Source organism: Mustela nigripes, chromosome 4, assembly GCF_022355385.1.
Source record: "Mustela nigripes isolate SB6536 chromosome 4, MUSNIG.SB6536, whole genome shotgun sequence".
In the NCBI taxonomy this organism is placed as follows: domain Eukaryota; kingdom Metazoa; phylum Chordata; class Mammalia; order Carnivora; family Mustelidae; genus Mustela; species Mustela nigripes.
In genome coordinates this window covers 139,175,284-139,192,392 of record NC_081560.1, presented here as the reverse complement: position 1 = coordinate 139,192,392, position 17,109 = coordinate 139,175,284, and the positions used below count along the sequence as shown (strand labels likewise).

Genomic DNA, 17,109 nt, shown 5'->3' with positions numbered 1-17,109 from the left:
AATTATGTACATTTCAAAATGCTCAGTGCAGTAAGTGTAGTTACCATCTCTGACCATACAAAGTTACTACATTATTATTGACTATGCTCCCTATGCTGCGCTTTTCATCCGATGACTTACTTCTTTTATAACTGGCAGTTTGTATCTCTTATTCCCCTTCACCATTTCACCTATCACCCCCCACCCTCCCCTCTGGCAACAACTAGTTTGCTTTCTATGAGTCTGTTTCTATTTTTCATGTTCGTTCCTTTGCTTTTTTAGATTACTTGTATAAGTGAAATCATGGTATTTATATTTTTCTATCTTATTTCATTTAACATAATACTTCTTAAGACCATCCATGTTGTTGGGAATGGCAAGATTTCATTTTTTATGGCTGAGTAGTACTCCACTGTGTATATATATCACATCTTTACCCATTCCTCTATCAGTGAACACTTAGGCTGCTTCCACATCTTGGCTGTTGTAAATCAATAATGCTGCAGTAAACATAGGGGTTCATATATCTTTTCAAATTAGGTATTTCTTTCCTTTCACTAAATCTCCAGAAGTGAAATTATGGGATTGTATGATACTTAATTTTTAATTTTTTGAGGAACATCCATACTCTTTTCCGTAGTGACTACAGCAATTTACATTCTCACCAATAGTGCATAAAAGTTTCCTTTTTTCACATCTTTGTCAACACATCATAGTTCTTGTCTTTTTTTTTTTTTTTTAAGTAAGTTCTATGCTCATCATGGGGCTTGAACTCATGACCCTAAGATCAAGAGTCACACGCTCTACTGACTGAGCCAGACAGATTCCCCAGTTCTTGTCTTTTTGATATTGGTCATCTGACTGGTGTGAGGTCTCCTTGTGGTTTTGATTTGAATTTTCCTGATGATTAGTGATGCTGAGCATCTTTTCATATGTCTTTGGCCATCAGTATGTCTTCTTTGGAAAAATGTTTATTCAGATCTTCTGCCCATTTTTAAATCACATCATTTGGTATTGAGTTGTATGAGTTCTTTATATATTTCACATATTAATCTCTTACTGAATATCATTTGGTAATATCTTCTCCTATTCAGTAGGTTACCTTTTCTTTCTTTTTTTTTAATGATTCCCTTCACTGTGCAAAAGTTTCTTAGTTTGATATAGTCCCAGTTGTTTTTAATTTTTGCTTTTGTTTTCCTTCTTGGGGAGACAGATCAAAAAATATTACTAAGGCTGATGTCCATGAGTTTATTTAAGGCTGATGTCCATGAGTTTATTACCTATATTTTCTTTTAGGAGTTTTATAATTTCAAGTGTTGTACTTAAGTCTTTAATCCATTCTGAGTTTATTTTTGTATATGCTGTAACTGGCCTGGTTTTAATCTTTCATTATAACTGTCCAGTTTTTCCAACACCATTTATTGAAGAGACTATCTTTTCCACATTGTATATTCTTGTTTCCTTTGTTGTAGATTAACTGACCATATATACATGGGTTTATTTTGGGGTTCTTAATTCTGTTTCATTGATCCATGTGTCTGCTTTTGTGACAGTATTATGTTTTGATTACTGTAGCTTTGTAGTGTAGTTTGAATGATGAGATTGTGATACTTGCAACTTTTTCCTTTCTCAGGATTGCTTGGGATATTCAGGGCTTTCTGTGGTTCCATACAAATTTTACAATTTTTCATTCTAGTTCTATGAATAAGGCTTTTTTTAAAAATAGGGATTGCATTGAATCTGAAGATTACTTTGCATAATATGGATGTTTTAACAAAATTCTTCCAATCCATGAAGATGGTTTATCTTTCCATTTATATGTGTCATCTTCAATTTCTTTCATTAATGTCATACTTTTCAGAATACAAATCTTTCAGCTCCTTTATTAAATTTATTCCTATGTGGTTTTTTGTGTAAATAAGATTGTTGTTTTTTAATTTTTTATTTTTTATAAACATATATTTTTATCCCCAGGGGTACAGGTCTGTGAATCGCCAGGTTTACACATTTCACAGCACTCACCAAAGCACATACCCTCCCCAATGTCCATAACCCCACCCCCCTTCTCCCAAACCCCCTCCCCTCAGCAACCCTCAGATTGTTTTCCTAATTTCTCGTTCTCCTGTTTTGTTACTAGTGTACAGAAATGTAACAGATTTCTGCATATTGATTTTGTATCTTGCAACCTTAACTGAATTGATTTATTAGAACAGGTTTTCGCTGGAGTCTTTAGGTATTTTTTTTTTTTTTTTTTTTTATGTAATATGTCATCTGCAATCTGCAGTTTTCCTTCTTCCTTTCTGATTTGGATGCCTTTTTCCCCTGGTCTGATTGCTGTGGCTAGGGCTTCCAATACTATGTTAAATAAAGGTGGTGAAAGTAGACATCTTTGTTTTGTTTCTTTTATCTTAAAGGGAAAGTTTTCATGTTTTCACCATTGAGTATGATAGTAGCTGTGAGTTTGATATTTATCGTCTTTATTTTGTTAGGTATGTTTCTTCTATACCCATTTAGTTGAGAGTTTTTATCATGACTGGATGTTGGATTTTGTCAGATGCTTTTTCTGTATCTACTAGATGATCATGTGATTTTTATCCTTCATTTTGTCAAAATCCACATTGATTTGTGGATGTTGAACCATTCTTGCATCACTGGAATAAATCCCACTTGATCTTGGTGAATGACCCTTTTAACATAGTTTCTTAAATATTTATTTATTTATTTGGGGGAAGGACAGAAAGAGAGGGAGAGAATCTCAAGCAGAATCCCCACTGAGCATGGAGCCCAACACATGGCTCAGTCTCGCAACCCTGAGATCATGACCTGAGCTGAAATTAAGAATCAGCTGCTTACCTGACTGAGCCATCTAGGATCCCCTTTTAATATAATTTTAAGTTCCGTTTGCTGATATTTTGTTGAAGATTTTTGCACCTATGTTGATCAGGGATATTGGTCTGTGATTTATTTTTTATTTTTATTTTTTTGTAGTGTGTCTTGTTTTGGTATCAGGATAATGTTGATTTCATAGAATGAACTTGGAAGCATTCCTTCCTCTCCTATTTTTCAAGATAGTTTGAGGGGGATTTTTTAAAAGTTTATTTTATTTTATTTTATTTTATTTATTTATTTAATTTGAGTGAGAAAGAGCGAGCAGCAGGGGAGGGGGAAAGGAATAGTGAGAGAAAGTATCCCAAGCTGCCTCCATACCCAGTGCAGAGCTTGATGTGGGGCTTGATCCTATGACCTGGAAATCATGACCTGAGCCAAAATCGGGAGTCAGATGCTCAACTGACTAAGCCACATAGGTGCCCTGAGAGCAATAGGTTTTAACTTGTCTTTAAATGTTACCTAGAATTAAGCTGTGAAGCATCATGCCCTGGACTTTTCTTGGGAGATATTTTTGTTTGTTTGTTTGTTTGTTTTAGAGAGCTGCTGTTTATTTTTTTTTAAATTTAAAAAGATTTATTTATTTTAGAGAGAGCTTGAATAGGGGGGAGGGGCAGAGGGAGAGAGGGAATCCTCAAGCAGACTCCCACTGAGCATAGAGCCCAACGCAGGGCTCTATGAGCCCTATGAACCCAATGGATCCAATCCTGAGATGGTAACCTGAGCTGAAATCAAGAGTTAGATGCTTAACAAACTGAGTCACCCAGGCACCCCATCTTGAGAGTTTTTTGATTACCAATTTAAAATTTTGTCACTAGTAATTGATCTGTTCCAAGTTTTCTATTTCTTCCTGATTCAGAGAATTGTATATTTCTGGAAATTTACCCATCTCTTGTAGATTGTCCAATTTGTTGGTATGAACTTTTTTTTTTAAAGATTTTATTTATTTAACTTGACAGAGATAGAGAGACACAGTGAGAGAGGGAATACAAGCAGGGAGAGGAAGAGGGAGAAGCAGGCTTCCCACTGAGCAGGGAGCCTGATGTGGGGCTCAATCCCAGGACCCTAGGATCATGACCTGAGCTGAAGGCAGACACTTAATGACTGAGCCCCCCAGGTACCCCTGGCATGAACTTTTTGATAGCAGTCTCTTATAAGCTTCATATTTCTCTGATGTAGTTTGTGAGTTCTCTTTCAGTTCTGATTTTGAGTCCTCTTTTTTTCTTGATGAGTCTGGCTAACACTGTATCAATTTTATATTTTTTCCGTTTTATTTTTTCAGAAAAACAGCTCTTAGTTTCAGTGAACTTTTCATGATTTTTTTAGTCTCTACTTCATTTACTTCCACCCTGATCTTTATTATTTCCTTCTTTCTGCTAACTCTGGGCTTTGGTCTACTATTTCTAGTTCCCTTATGTAAATTTAGAATGAAACTTTTCTTGGTTTTTGGGGTATCCCTGTTTTGCTGTAACCTTCCTTCTTAGAATTGCCCTTGCTGTATCCCAAAGATTTTGAACTGTCCTGTTCCCACTATTATTTGTCTCCAGGCATTTTTTTAGTTCCTCTTTGATTTTTTCATTGACACATTGGCTATTTGGTAGTATGTTTATCATCTTCCATGTGTTCATATTTCTTCTAGTTTTCTTGTAACTGGTATCTCATTTCATACCATTGTGGTTGGAAAAGATACTTGATGTGATTTAAATATTTATTTGTTTATTTTAGAGAGGGAGGGAGAGAGTGAGCATGAGGTGGGGTGGGGCAGAGGAAAACAAGCAGACTCAGGGAGCCGGACTTGGGGCTTGATCCCAGGACCCTGAGATCATGACCTGAGCCAAAATCAGGACTCAGACACTTAAACAACTGAGCCACCCAGGTGCCCCTAATATGATTTAAATATTAAATTTATGGAGACTTGTTTTGTGGCCTAATATGTGGTCCATCCTGGAGAATGTTCCATATGTACTTGTTCTATGGATACTCTGCCATTTTTTGGATGGAAGGTTTTGTATATATCTGTTAACTCCATCCTGGGTAATATATCATTCAAAGATAATTTCCTTATTGATCTACTGTCTGAACGATCTATCTGTAATGTACATGGGGTGTTAAAGTCCCCTTCTATTATTGCATTACTGTTGATTTGTCCCTTTATGTTTGTTAATGTTTGCTTTATATATTTAGGTGCCTCTATGTTGGATGCATAGATACTTAGAACTGTTATATTCTCTTGTTGGATTGATCTCTTGATGGATTTATTATGTAATGCTTCTCTTTGTCTCTTATTAAAGTCTTTTAAAGTCTATTTTTTCTGATATAGGTATTAGTAGTCGAGCTTTCTTTTGGTTTCCATTTGAATGAAATATCTTTTCTCTACCCTTCACTTTACTCTGTGTCCTTATAACTGAAGTGAGTTTCTTTTAGGCAGCATAGAGATAGGCCTTGTTTTTTTATGCACTCACCTAATTTCTTTTCATTGGAGCATTTAGTCCACTCACATTTAAAGTAATTATTGATAAGTATGTACTTATTGTCATTTTGTTAACTGTTTTCTGGTTATTTTTGCATTATTCCCTGTTTCCTTCTTCTTTTATTATTTTAATCCATTGTGGTTTTATGACTTCCATTATTGTTATTTTTTGATTCCTTTCTCTTTTTTGTGTGTATATTGGTCAAAGGTTTTCAATGTGGTTACTATGAGGTTCATATATAATAACCTATGTATATACAGTAGTCTATATTAAGTTGATGTTTGCTTAAGTTTGAACACATTCTAAAAGGACTTGATTTTTACTCCATGTTTTATGTATATGATATCATATTTTACATCTTATTTTGTGTATCTTCACTTATTTTTTGTAGATATAATACATGTTACTACTTTTGGATTTTAATCTTCATAGTAGTTTTATAAGTGATTAATTACTACCATTACTGCATGTTTGCTTTTAACAGTAAATTTTTTTTTCTTTCAAAATTTTTACTTCTAGTTATAGCCTTTTTGTTTCTACTTAAAGCTCCTTTAACATTCTTTGTAGGGCCAGTTTAGTAGTGATAACTTCTTTAACTTTTGTTTGGGAAATTATCTTTCTTTCAATGTTGAATGACTTTGCTGAGTAATGTTTTCTTGGTTGTAGGTTTTTCATTTCAGCACTTTGAATATATAATGCCACATTCTTCTGGCTTGCAAAATTTCTGCTGAAAAATTAGTGAATAGCCTTATAAGGTTTTCCTTGTATGTAATGGTTTCTTTTTCTCTTGCTGCTTTTAAGATTCTCTGTCTTTAATTTTTGTCATTTTAATTATTTGAATGCACTTCCTTGGGTTCATCATGTGTGAGGTTCTCTGTGATTCCTTGGACTGAATGTCTGTTTCGTTGTCAAGTTTAGGGACTTTTTAGCTATTATTTCTTCAAATAAATTTTATATTCCCTTCTCTCTCTCCTTCTGGGAGATAGAGATAGGAAGATGGTGGTGGAGTGGGAGGACCCCAGGCTCACCTTGTCCCTTGAATACAACTGGATAACTATAAAATCATCCTAAATATCCTAGAAACTGACTTGAAGACTGACCAAACAAACTCTACAATTAAAGGGAGAGAAGTGGTCACATCAAAGAAGGCAGGAAGTATGGAGATGTGATTTAGGGGAGAAATGGATCACGGCTGCTGCAGATGGGAGGGAGTCATGGACAGGGAGAAGGTTGGGAGAGAGAGAGAGGCACACAGAGGAATGCACAGGGAGAACATTTCCCCATAGACACTGGCTTCAAAAATGAGAGAGGCTGAATTTCATGAGGTCTTGCAACCAGTGGGGCTTAAAGCTTGGAATTTAAAAGGTCGGCAGGCTTGGCTGGGATAGAGTCCAGACTCTAAGAGTCCTGCTCTTAGAGAGAAGGTAGGCAAGGAACCTGGGGACATACAGTATGGAAACAGCAATCTGAAGAAAACATAGGGCACAGAGTGGAGAGATTATTTGCTCTTCTCAGAGTGTGTCCCTGAGGCAATATTCACAGAGACATCTCTCCACTGTTCTCAGAAAGAACAGAGCTGGCCAAATGCCATTTTCTCCCCCTAACCCCAGCATAAACACAGAGCCACCTGCAAGGAGCAGCACAGCGGCTACCTAACTTGCTTAAACTAAGCCCTGTGCTCCAGTTGAGCTGCCCTTCTCAGTCATGCTAACTTTGTCCTAGTGTTGCAGACCCCTCCACCAGAAAACCAGCCATACCACTCCCCACACCAGATCTCCCAACCAGAGAGTTTTGCAGGGCCTCAGTTCCAGTGGAAGTAGTGACAGGTCTCATTTCACAGGCAGACCAGGGCACATGTAGTTAGAATTCACCACATTCAAGCTAGGGGCCAAACACTGCCCACAGCAGGAAAGGAGAGCCTCTGCAGATGACTGGCTGGAAGGATAGAGCAGCCAGAACACAATAGTACAGCATATGCAGCACACACTAGAGACACTCCCTGAAGCACCAGGCCCTGGGCACTACTTGGCCTCTTCTTCATAAGGCCATTACTTTCAGAAACAAGAGACATAACTGGCTTTTCTGACACACAGAATCAGGCATAGACTTAGACATAATGAGAGGACAGGAATTCATCCCAAATGAAAGAACAAAATAAGGTCATGTCCAGAGATCTAAGCAAAACAGATATAAATAACATGCCTGATGGAGAATGTAAAGCAACAATCATAAGGATACTCACTGGATTTGAGAAAAGAAAAGAATGGAAAACATCAGTGAGACTCTTGACCACAGAGGTAAAAGAGTTAAAAAGTCATATAGAGATGAAGAGTGCAATAAATGAAATCAGTTGATGCAATGAACAGTAGGCTGAAGAGCAGAGGAACAAATTAATGGCCTAGAGGAAAAAATAATGGAAAGCACTAAAAAGAGAGAAAGAATTATGCATATGCATAATGGGAATAGCCATAGGGAACTCAGGAACTCTATCAAATGTAATAATGTTGTACTATAGGAGTCCCAGAAGAAGAAGACAGAGAAAAGGGGACAGAAAATCCATTTGATGAAATAATAACTGAAAACGTCCATAATCTGGGGAAAGAAACAGGCATCTAGATCCAGGAGGCACAGAGAACTCCCATCAAAATCATCAAAAGCACACCCTACCCCAAGACATATTGTATTTAAATTTGCAAAATAAAATGATAAAAAATATTAAAAGCAGCATGATAAAAGAAATCATTAACTTACAAGGGAAAATCCATGAGGCTAGCAATTTTTCAAGAGAAACTTGGCAAACCAGAAGAAAGTGGCATGATATATTCAGAGGGCTGAAGGGGTAAAGTCTGCAGCCAAGAACACTCGATCCAGCAAGGCTATCATTTAGAATCGAGATAAAGAGTTTCCCAGACAAACAAAATCTAAAGGAGTTTGTGACCACTAAAACAGCCCTGCAAGAAATACTGACGGGGACTCTGTAAATGGAAAGGAGAGATCAAAAGTGACAGTATAAAGGCAGGAAAAACAAAAGCAGTAAAAATATTTCTGTAACATCAGTCAAGGAACTCACAAAAAGGATATAAAGTATAACAACATATATCTAAAATGTGGGGAGGAGAAAAAGAATGGGTTCAGCCTTAAGTGATCATCAGCTTAATATAGGCTGTTATGCAGAAAAGGTTATATATGAAAAAAAAAAGGTTATATATGAACCTGATGGTAACCATTTATCAAAAACCACTAATAAACATGCAAAGAATAAAGAGAAAAAAAATCCAAATATATCACTAAGGAAAATCAGTGAAACATGAGAGAGAAAGACAAGAAAGAATCAGAGAAATGCTCCAGAAAGATCACAAAACAAGTAATAAAATGTCAATAAATACACAACTATTAATTACTTTGAATGTAAACAGTCTGAACACTCCAAAAAGACATAGGGAGTCAGCGGATTAAAAAACAAAACAAAACAAAACCAGGCACCTGGGTGGCTCCGTGGGTTAAGCCTCTGCCTTCAGCTCCTGTCATGATCTCAGGGTCCTGAGATCAAGCCCTGCATTGGGGTCTCTGCTCAGCACGGAGCCTGCTTCCCCCTCTCACTCTGCCTGCCTCTCTGGCTATTTATGATCTCTCTCTCTGTCAAATAAATAAATAAAATCTTAAAAAAAAAAAACAATATACTGCCTAGAAGACACTAATTTTAGACCATGAAGACACCTATAGATTGAAAGTGAAGGGACAGAAAAACATTTATTATGCAAATGGAATAGTAATACTTATATTGGACAGACTAGACTGTTTAAACTAGACTTTAAAACAAAGACCTGTAATAAGAGACAAGGGCACTGTATAATAATAAAGGGAATACTACAAAAGAAGAGCTAACAATTGTGTATATTTATCCATCCAACATTGGAGCACCTAAACACATAAAACAATTACAAACATAAAGGAACTAATCAATAATATAACAATAGTAGGGGTCTTTAACTTAAATCAGTGGACAGGTATCTAAACAGGAAATCAAGAGGGAAATAATGGCTTTGAATTACACATTGGACCAGACGGACTTAACATATATATTCAGAACATTTCCTTCTTAAACAGCGGAATACATGTTTTTAAAGTATATATGGAACATTATCCAGAATAGATCACATATTAGGCCACAAAATAGGCTTCAGCAAATACAAGAAAACTGAAGTCATACCATGCACCTTTTCTGATCACAACATTATGAAACAAGTCAACCACAAGAAAGACTCTGGAAAGACCACAAATCATGGAGGTTATATAACATATACTAAATAATAAAGATTAGAGCTGAGATAGGTGACATAAAAACTAAAAAAAAAGAAAAAAGAAAAACCCAGTAGAACAGATCAATAAAACTAGGAGGTGGTTCTTTGAATAAAATTAACAAAATTGATAACCTCTAGCTAGATGTATCAAGAAGAAAAAAGAAAGCACCCGAATAAAATCACAAATGACAGAGAAGAAATAACAACCACTACAGAAATACAAACAATTACGAGAATACTATGAACATAACAACAAATTGGATAACCTAGTAGAAATGGATAAATTAAAAAAAAATACAACCTCCCAAGACTGAATCATAATGAAACAGAAAATCTGAACACATCAGTTACTAGTGAAGGAGATTGAGTAAAAAACAAAACAAAACAAAAAAATCCCAACAAATAAAAATTCAGGACCATATGGCTTCACTGGTGAATTATTACAAACATTCAAAGAAGAATTAATACCAATCCTTACTCTTCCAAAAAACAGAATAGGAAAGAATTCTTCTTCTTCTTCATCTTCTTTTTTTTTTTTTTTTTTTTTTTTTAGGCCAGCATTACCCTGGTACCAAAACCAAGGATACCACAAGAAAAGTACAGGCCAATACCCTGATGAACATAGATGCAAAAATCCTCAAAAAAATCTTAGCACACCAAATTCAACAATACATTAAAAGGATAATATATCAAAAAATAAAAGAATAATACATCATGATTGTTATTAATCTAGGAATGCAAGAATGGTTCAACATCCACCAGTCAGTATGCCACACTACATTAACAAAATGAATAAGTATCATACAATAATCTCTATAGATGCAGAAAAAACATTGACAAAATTCAACACTTTCATCAAAAGTGGGTGGGTATAGAGAGAATGTACTTCGCCATTATAAAGTACATATATGACAAGTCCACAGAGAACATCGTGCTCAACAGAGAAAAGCTAAAAGCTTCCTCTAAGATCAGAAATAAGACAAGGATGTCCACTTTCACCACTTGTATTCAACATAGTATTGGAAGTCCTACCAAAAGCAGTAGGCAAGAAAAAGAAATAAAAGGCATCCAATTGGGAAAGAAGAAATAAAACTCTCACTGTTTGCAGATGACATATACAGAAACTGTAAAGATTCTATCAAAAACTTAGAACTAATAAATGAATTCAGTAAAGTTGTAGGATACAAAATCAATACACAAGAATCTGTTGTATTTTTATACACTAATAATGGACTATCAGAAAGAGAAATTAAGGGGGGAAATCCCACTTATAATTGCATCAAAAAGAATAAAATACCTAGGAACATATTTAACCAAGGAGGTAAAAGACCGGTATAGTGAGAACTATAAGACACTAATGAAAGAAACTGAAGAAGACACAAATAAATGGAATGGTATTCTGTGCTCATAGATTAGAAGAATTAATATTTCTATTAGAATTAAAATGTCTGGGGCATGTGGGTGGCTCAGTGGGTTAAAGCGTCTGCCTTCGGTTCAGGTCATGATCTCAGGGTCCTGGGATCGAGACCTGCATTGGGCTCTCTGCTCAGCAGGCAGCCTTCTTCTCCTCTCTTTCTGCCTGCCTCTCTGCCTACTTGTGATCTCTGTCTTTCAAAAAAATAAATAAAATCTTTTAAAAGAAAAAAAACCCTAGAATTAAAATGTTCATACTAACCCCCCAAAATACAGATTCAATGTGATTCTGATCAAATTTCCAATGGCTTTTTTTCACAGAAATAGGACAAACAATCCTAAAATTTGCATGAAACCATAAAAGACCCCAAATAACCAAAGCAATCTTGAGAAAGAACAAAAATGGAGGCATCTTGCTCTCATATTTCAAACATAGCTATAGCATATACCATATACATAGCCATAGCAATTAAAACAGTACGGTACTGGCATAGAAATAGACACATGGATCAATAGAACAGAATGAGAACTTAGAAATAAATCCATGCATGTATGCTCAATTAATTTATAACATGCATACAACAGGGAAAGGAGAGTCTCTTCCATAAATAGTTTTTAGAAAATTGGACCAGTATCTCACACCATACACAAAAGCCAATTTAAAATAGATTAAACCCTTGAACATAAGACATGAAACCACAAAACTCCTGGGGAAAAAATAAGAGGTAAGCTTCTTGGCCAAGACCATGATTTTTTTAATCTCATGCCAAAAGCAAAACCAAGGAAAGCAAAATAAAACATTAACTAAAAAGCTTCTGCATAGCAAAAGGAAAAAGCAACAAAATGAAAAGGCAACCTAGTGAATCAGAGAAAGTATTTGTAAATCACCTATCTGATAAGGGTATTAATCCAAAATATATGAAAACATATACATGGCCAAAAAATCCAAGTTAAAAATGGGGAGAAGATCTGAATAGACTTTCCCGAAGAAGAAATACAGATAGCCAACAACTACATGAAAAGATGCTCTACATCATTAATCATCAGGGAAATGCAAATCAAAATCACAATGAGGTATCACCTCATACCACTCAGAATGGCTATTATCAAAAAGTCTAGAAATAACAAGTTGGCAAGGAAATGGAGGAAGGGAACCCTTGTGCCCTGTTCATGAGAATGTAAATTGGTGTAGCCACTATGGAAAGAAGTATGGATGTTCCTCAAAAAATAAAAAATAGGGACACCTGGGTGGCTCAGTCAGTAAAACACCTGCCTTCGACTCAGGTCATGATCCGAAGGTCCTGGGATTGAGCCCACATTGGGCTCAGTGAGGAGCCTGCTTCTTCCTCTGTCCACTCCCTCCCTCTGCTCATGCTTTCTCTCAAATAAATAAACAAAATCTAAAGAAAAAAAATAAAGTGTTTTTAAAAAATTAAAAATAGAGCTACCCACATGATCCAGCAATTCTACCTCTGGGTATTTATCTGAAGAAAATGAAAACACTAACTTGAAAAGATGTATGTACCTCCATGTTTATGGCAGCATTTATTTACAACAGCCAAGATATGGAAATCATCAATCATCAATAGATGAATGGTTTAAAATGTATATATATATACAATGGAATATTCTTCATTCATAAAAAAGAATGAAATCATTCCATTTGTGACCTTGAGGGCATTATGCTAAGTGAAGTAAATCAGAGAAAGAAAAAGTACCATATGATCTTTCTCATAGATGAAATATAAAAACAAATAAAGCTCATGGATAAAAGAAAGGTGGTTGCTAGAGGCAGGGGGTGGGGAACTGGACAAATGGGTGAACATTTTTTGTTTTTAGAATAAACTGAATTAAAAATTTTTTCATATCTATAAAAATTAACAATCAACAGACTCACATTTACATACAGGTTGAAAGTTTTAAAAAATGTTTTTAATGAGATAAAATTCATATAACATAAAACTCACCATTTTTAGCCATTTTTACAGTATACAATTAACTGGTTTTTAGCATAGTCACGATGTTGTGCAATCAGCACCACTATCTAATTTCAGAAAATACCTGTTACTCCAAAGACATACCACATACCTCTCAATTTTCTTCTTCCTCTATCCCTTGGCAACCACTAAACTACTTTCTTTCTCTATGGATGTGCCTGCTCAGGACATTTCATCGGAATGAAATCATACAATATCAGGCTCTTTGTGTTTGGCTTCTTTCACTAAGCATAATATTTTCAAGTTTCATCTATGCTAAAGCATGCAGGATTACTTTATTTTATGAAAGAATAATATTACATTGCATGGTATATTAGTTACTTAGCCTGCTATAACAAAATACCACAGATGGGATGGCTTAAATAACAGAAATTTATTTTCTTACAGTTCCGGAGGCTAGAAGTCCAAGATCGAGGTGTTCTCTGGCTTGTAGACAGCTTTGTCCTTGTGGGACCTCTTTTCTGTGCATGTACAGAAAGGGAGCTCTGATGTCTCTTCCTCTTCTTATAAGGACACCAACTGTATAGGATTAGGGCCCCACTCTTATGACTTCATTTAACCTTAATTACCTTCCTAAAGGTCCTATTTCCAAACAGTCACATTGGAGGTTAGGGCTTCATCATATAAATTCTGAGGAGGACACAATTCTGTCCATAATATAACAGGTATAACAAATTTGGTTTCTCCATTCATAGCTGTGGACATTTGGGTTTCTACTTTTTAAAAAATATTTTATTTTTAAGTAATCTCTAATACCCAATGTGGGGCTCAAACTCACAACACTAAGATCAAGGGTCGTATGCTTCACAACTGAGCCAGCCAGGTGTCCCTGATTCTACTTTTTGACCATTACAAATAATGCTGTTGTGAACATTCATGCACAGGCTTTTGTGCGGATATGGTTTCAGTTCTCTTGGTTATATACCTTTGAATGGAATTGCTGGGTTATAGGGTAACTTTATGTTCAACTTTTTGAGGAACTACCAAATTGTTTACACAATGGCTGCACTATTTTATCTTCCATCCAGCAATGTATGAAGTTTCTAATTTCTCCACATCCTCACCAATCCTTGTCATTGTCTTTTTTTTTTTTTTTTTTTTTAAACATAGCCATCCGATGGGTATGAAGTAGTATTTCTTTGTGACTTTGGTTTTGGTTTATATTTCCATAAAGAATGTGATGTTGAACATCTTTTCATATGCTTATAGGCCATGTGTAATCTTTGGAGAAATAATCAATTCAAGTTGTTTGCCCATTTTTCAATTGGGTTGTTTGTCCCTTTGTTGTTGAATTGTACTTTGTATATTGTGGATGCTAGATTCTTATCACATGTTTGAATTACACTTATATTCTCCCATTCTGTAGGCTGTCTTTTCACTTTTTTTTATAATATCCTTTGATATGTAGTTTTTAAAATTTTGATAAAATCCAGTTTATCGATTTTTCTGTTGTTGTTTATGGTCTTAGTGTCGTATTTAAGATTCCACTGCCAAATTCAAGCTCATTAAGATTTAATTCTCTGTTTTCTTTTAAGAGTTTTATAGTTTTAGTTCTTTAATGTATGTTTGTGATCCATTTTGAGTTGATTTTTCACACATACTGTGAAATAAGGTTTCAAATTCATTCTTTTCCATGTGGCTATCCAGTTGTTTTCGCACCATTTGTTGAAGAGACTATTCTTCTCCCATTCAGTGGTCTTGGCACCCTTGTTGAAAATCAATTGGCCATAGATGTGTGGGTTTATTTCTATACTCTTGCTCCTATTCTGTTGATATAATCTATCTATCACTTCTTATGCCGATACCACACTGTTTTAGTTAATGTAGCTTTGTATCAAGTTTTAAGATCAGGAAGTGTGAGGCCTTTTTTTAGTATTATTCGGGAAATTCACTCAACCTGTAAATCTGTTTGGGGAGTATTGCCATTTTAATATTAAGTCTTCAAATCCATAAACACAGGATGACTTTGCAATTCTTTAGGTTGTCTCTATTTTCTTAGAAATTTTTTGGAATTTTTATAGTTTTCAATATAAAAGTCTTACATTTCCTTGGTTAAGTTTAATCCTAAGTATTTTATTTTTTGATGCTATTATGAATGAATTGTTTTCTTAATTTCATTTTCAATGATTCATTGATAGGGACTAGCAGAATTTTGAGAAGTATAATAGAGAAACCAAAAATTGCCTTGAACAGACTTAGTAGAAATCTGGATTTGGAAGATGCTGTAGGGGAGGGTTTAGAAGGAAATAAGGAACATGTTATTAGAAACTGAAAGAAAGGAGGTCCTCATTTAGTGTAAGAAAGCTTAGTGAAATGGTCTTCTGTGGTCAAGTGGAAAGCAGGACTTTTAAGTGATGATTCTGGATATGTAGCTAAGGAGATTTCCAAAGTGTTGACGGTGAGGCCTGATTATTTTTCTTGCTACTTATAATAAAACATGAGATGAGGAAGAGAAAGTGAAGGAAAAATTAATAAAGAAAACTATACTTCATGATTTTGAAAATTCTGTATCTTTAGATGGCAAAAGAGTTTAATGAAAGAAGGCTATCAGACTCTCAAAATGCTACTGGCAGGAGGCAGTCTGATAAAACTACTTAGCTGCATACTTGAGCTACATTTTATGAAAAAGGAAGGATGACTCAGAGGGTAAAACCAAGAGCCCAGGGCCCCTGGTGGCTCAATCAGTTAAACATCTGCCTTCGGCTTGGGTTATGATCCTGGAGTCCCGGGACTGAGTCCCATGTTGGGCAGAGAGTCTGCTTCTCCCTCACCCTGCTCTAGTGCTCTCTCTCACTCTCAAATAAATAGATACGGTCTTAAAAATAAGAACAAAAACCAAGAGCCCAGAGGTTGGAACATAGAGCTGAGAGGCTTATTTCTAGGATTGGAACTCCCAGAATTTTCCCAACTGGACTTCAGAATTGTTTGTTTGTTTGTTTATTTTAAAGATTATATTTATTTAACAGAGAGAGAGAGAGAGATCACAAGCAGGCAGAGAGGCAGGCAGAGAGAAAGGAGGAAGCAGGCTCCCCACTGAGCAGAAAGCCCTATGCGGAGCTTGATCCCAGGACCTTGAGATCATGACCTGAGCCAAAGGCAAAGGCTTTAACCCACTGAGCCACCCAGACGCCCTTGGACTTCAGAATTGTTATGAACCTTTTTTTACCTTCCATTTCTGCTCACACACCTCTTATTTGGAATGTCTGTGATCCTTTCCCTGGCCCATTACTATATGTTGGATGTATTGGGGTAAGGTAACTGTTATCTAGGAGTGGAATGGCTGGACTATATCATTAGATGTTTATATACCTGTGTATATCGCCTTTCATTTCACAGGTCTATAGATGGAAAGGAATTGTGCCACAGTAATTTTACTTAATGTATTACGGCCAGCAACTTCATTTATATCAGGGCCTGATTTAGATGATAGTATTTTGGACTTCAGAGCCAATGCTATAATGAGTTTCTTGGAAGCCTTGGTAGTTAAATATATTTTGAATGCCGGAGCCCATGAATAATTGGGGACCAGTGGGAAGATTGTAATGGATAGATCTAAGGTGGTCCCTCTGTGATTCGTACCTCTTGGTAGTCACACCTCTGTGAAATCTGCTCCCTTTGAATGTGACTTGCTTCAGACCAACAGATTATGGTAAAAACGATGAGATGTCACTTCCATGAATGTGTTATGTTACATAAGCTTCTATGTTGCTAGCCGACTAGCTCTCAGTCTTTCTTGCTGGCTTTGAAAAGGAAAGCAGATGTGACTCCTACAGCTACAAGAAACTAGATGCTTCTAAAAAGGGAAGTGGATCCTTTCCTAGTTGAGCTTCTACAAGAGAACCTAGTTGTGGTCAATACCTTGATTTGCAACTTTGTGAGATCCTAAGTAGAGGACTAGCTAAGCCATTCTTGGGACTTCTGACCCACAAATCTGTGAGATAATAAATGTGTGTTGTTTGAAATTGCTAAGTTTGTGATAAATTTTTTTGTGTAACACAGAAAACCAGAACAACTCTTAAAAAGCTAAATATACATTTAACCATATAATCAGACCATTCCACT

At 35.7% G+C, this 17,109-nt stretch overlaps 1 protein-coding gene across 5 annotated transcripts in view; it reads right to left on the bottom strand.

Moving 5' to 3' along the window:
* Positions 1-17,109, bottom strand: part of FAM149B1 (family with sequence similarity 149 member B1) — a 74,459-nt gene that overhangs the window by 17,674 nt on the left and 39,676 nt on the right. The window lies entirely within an intron of this gene.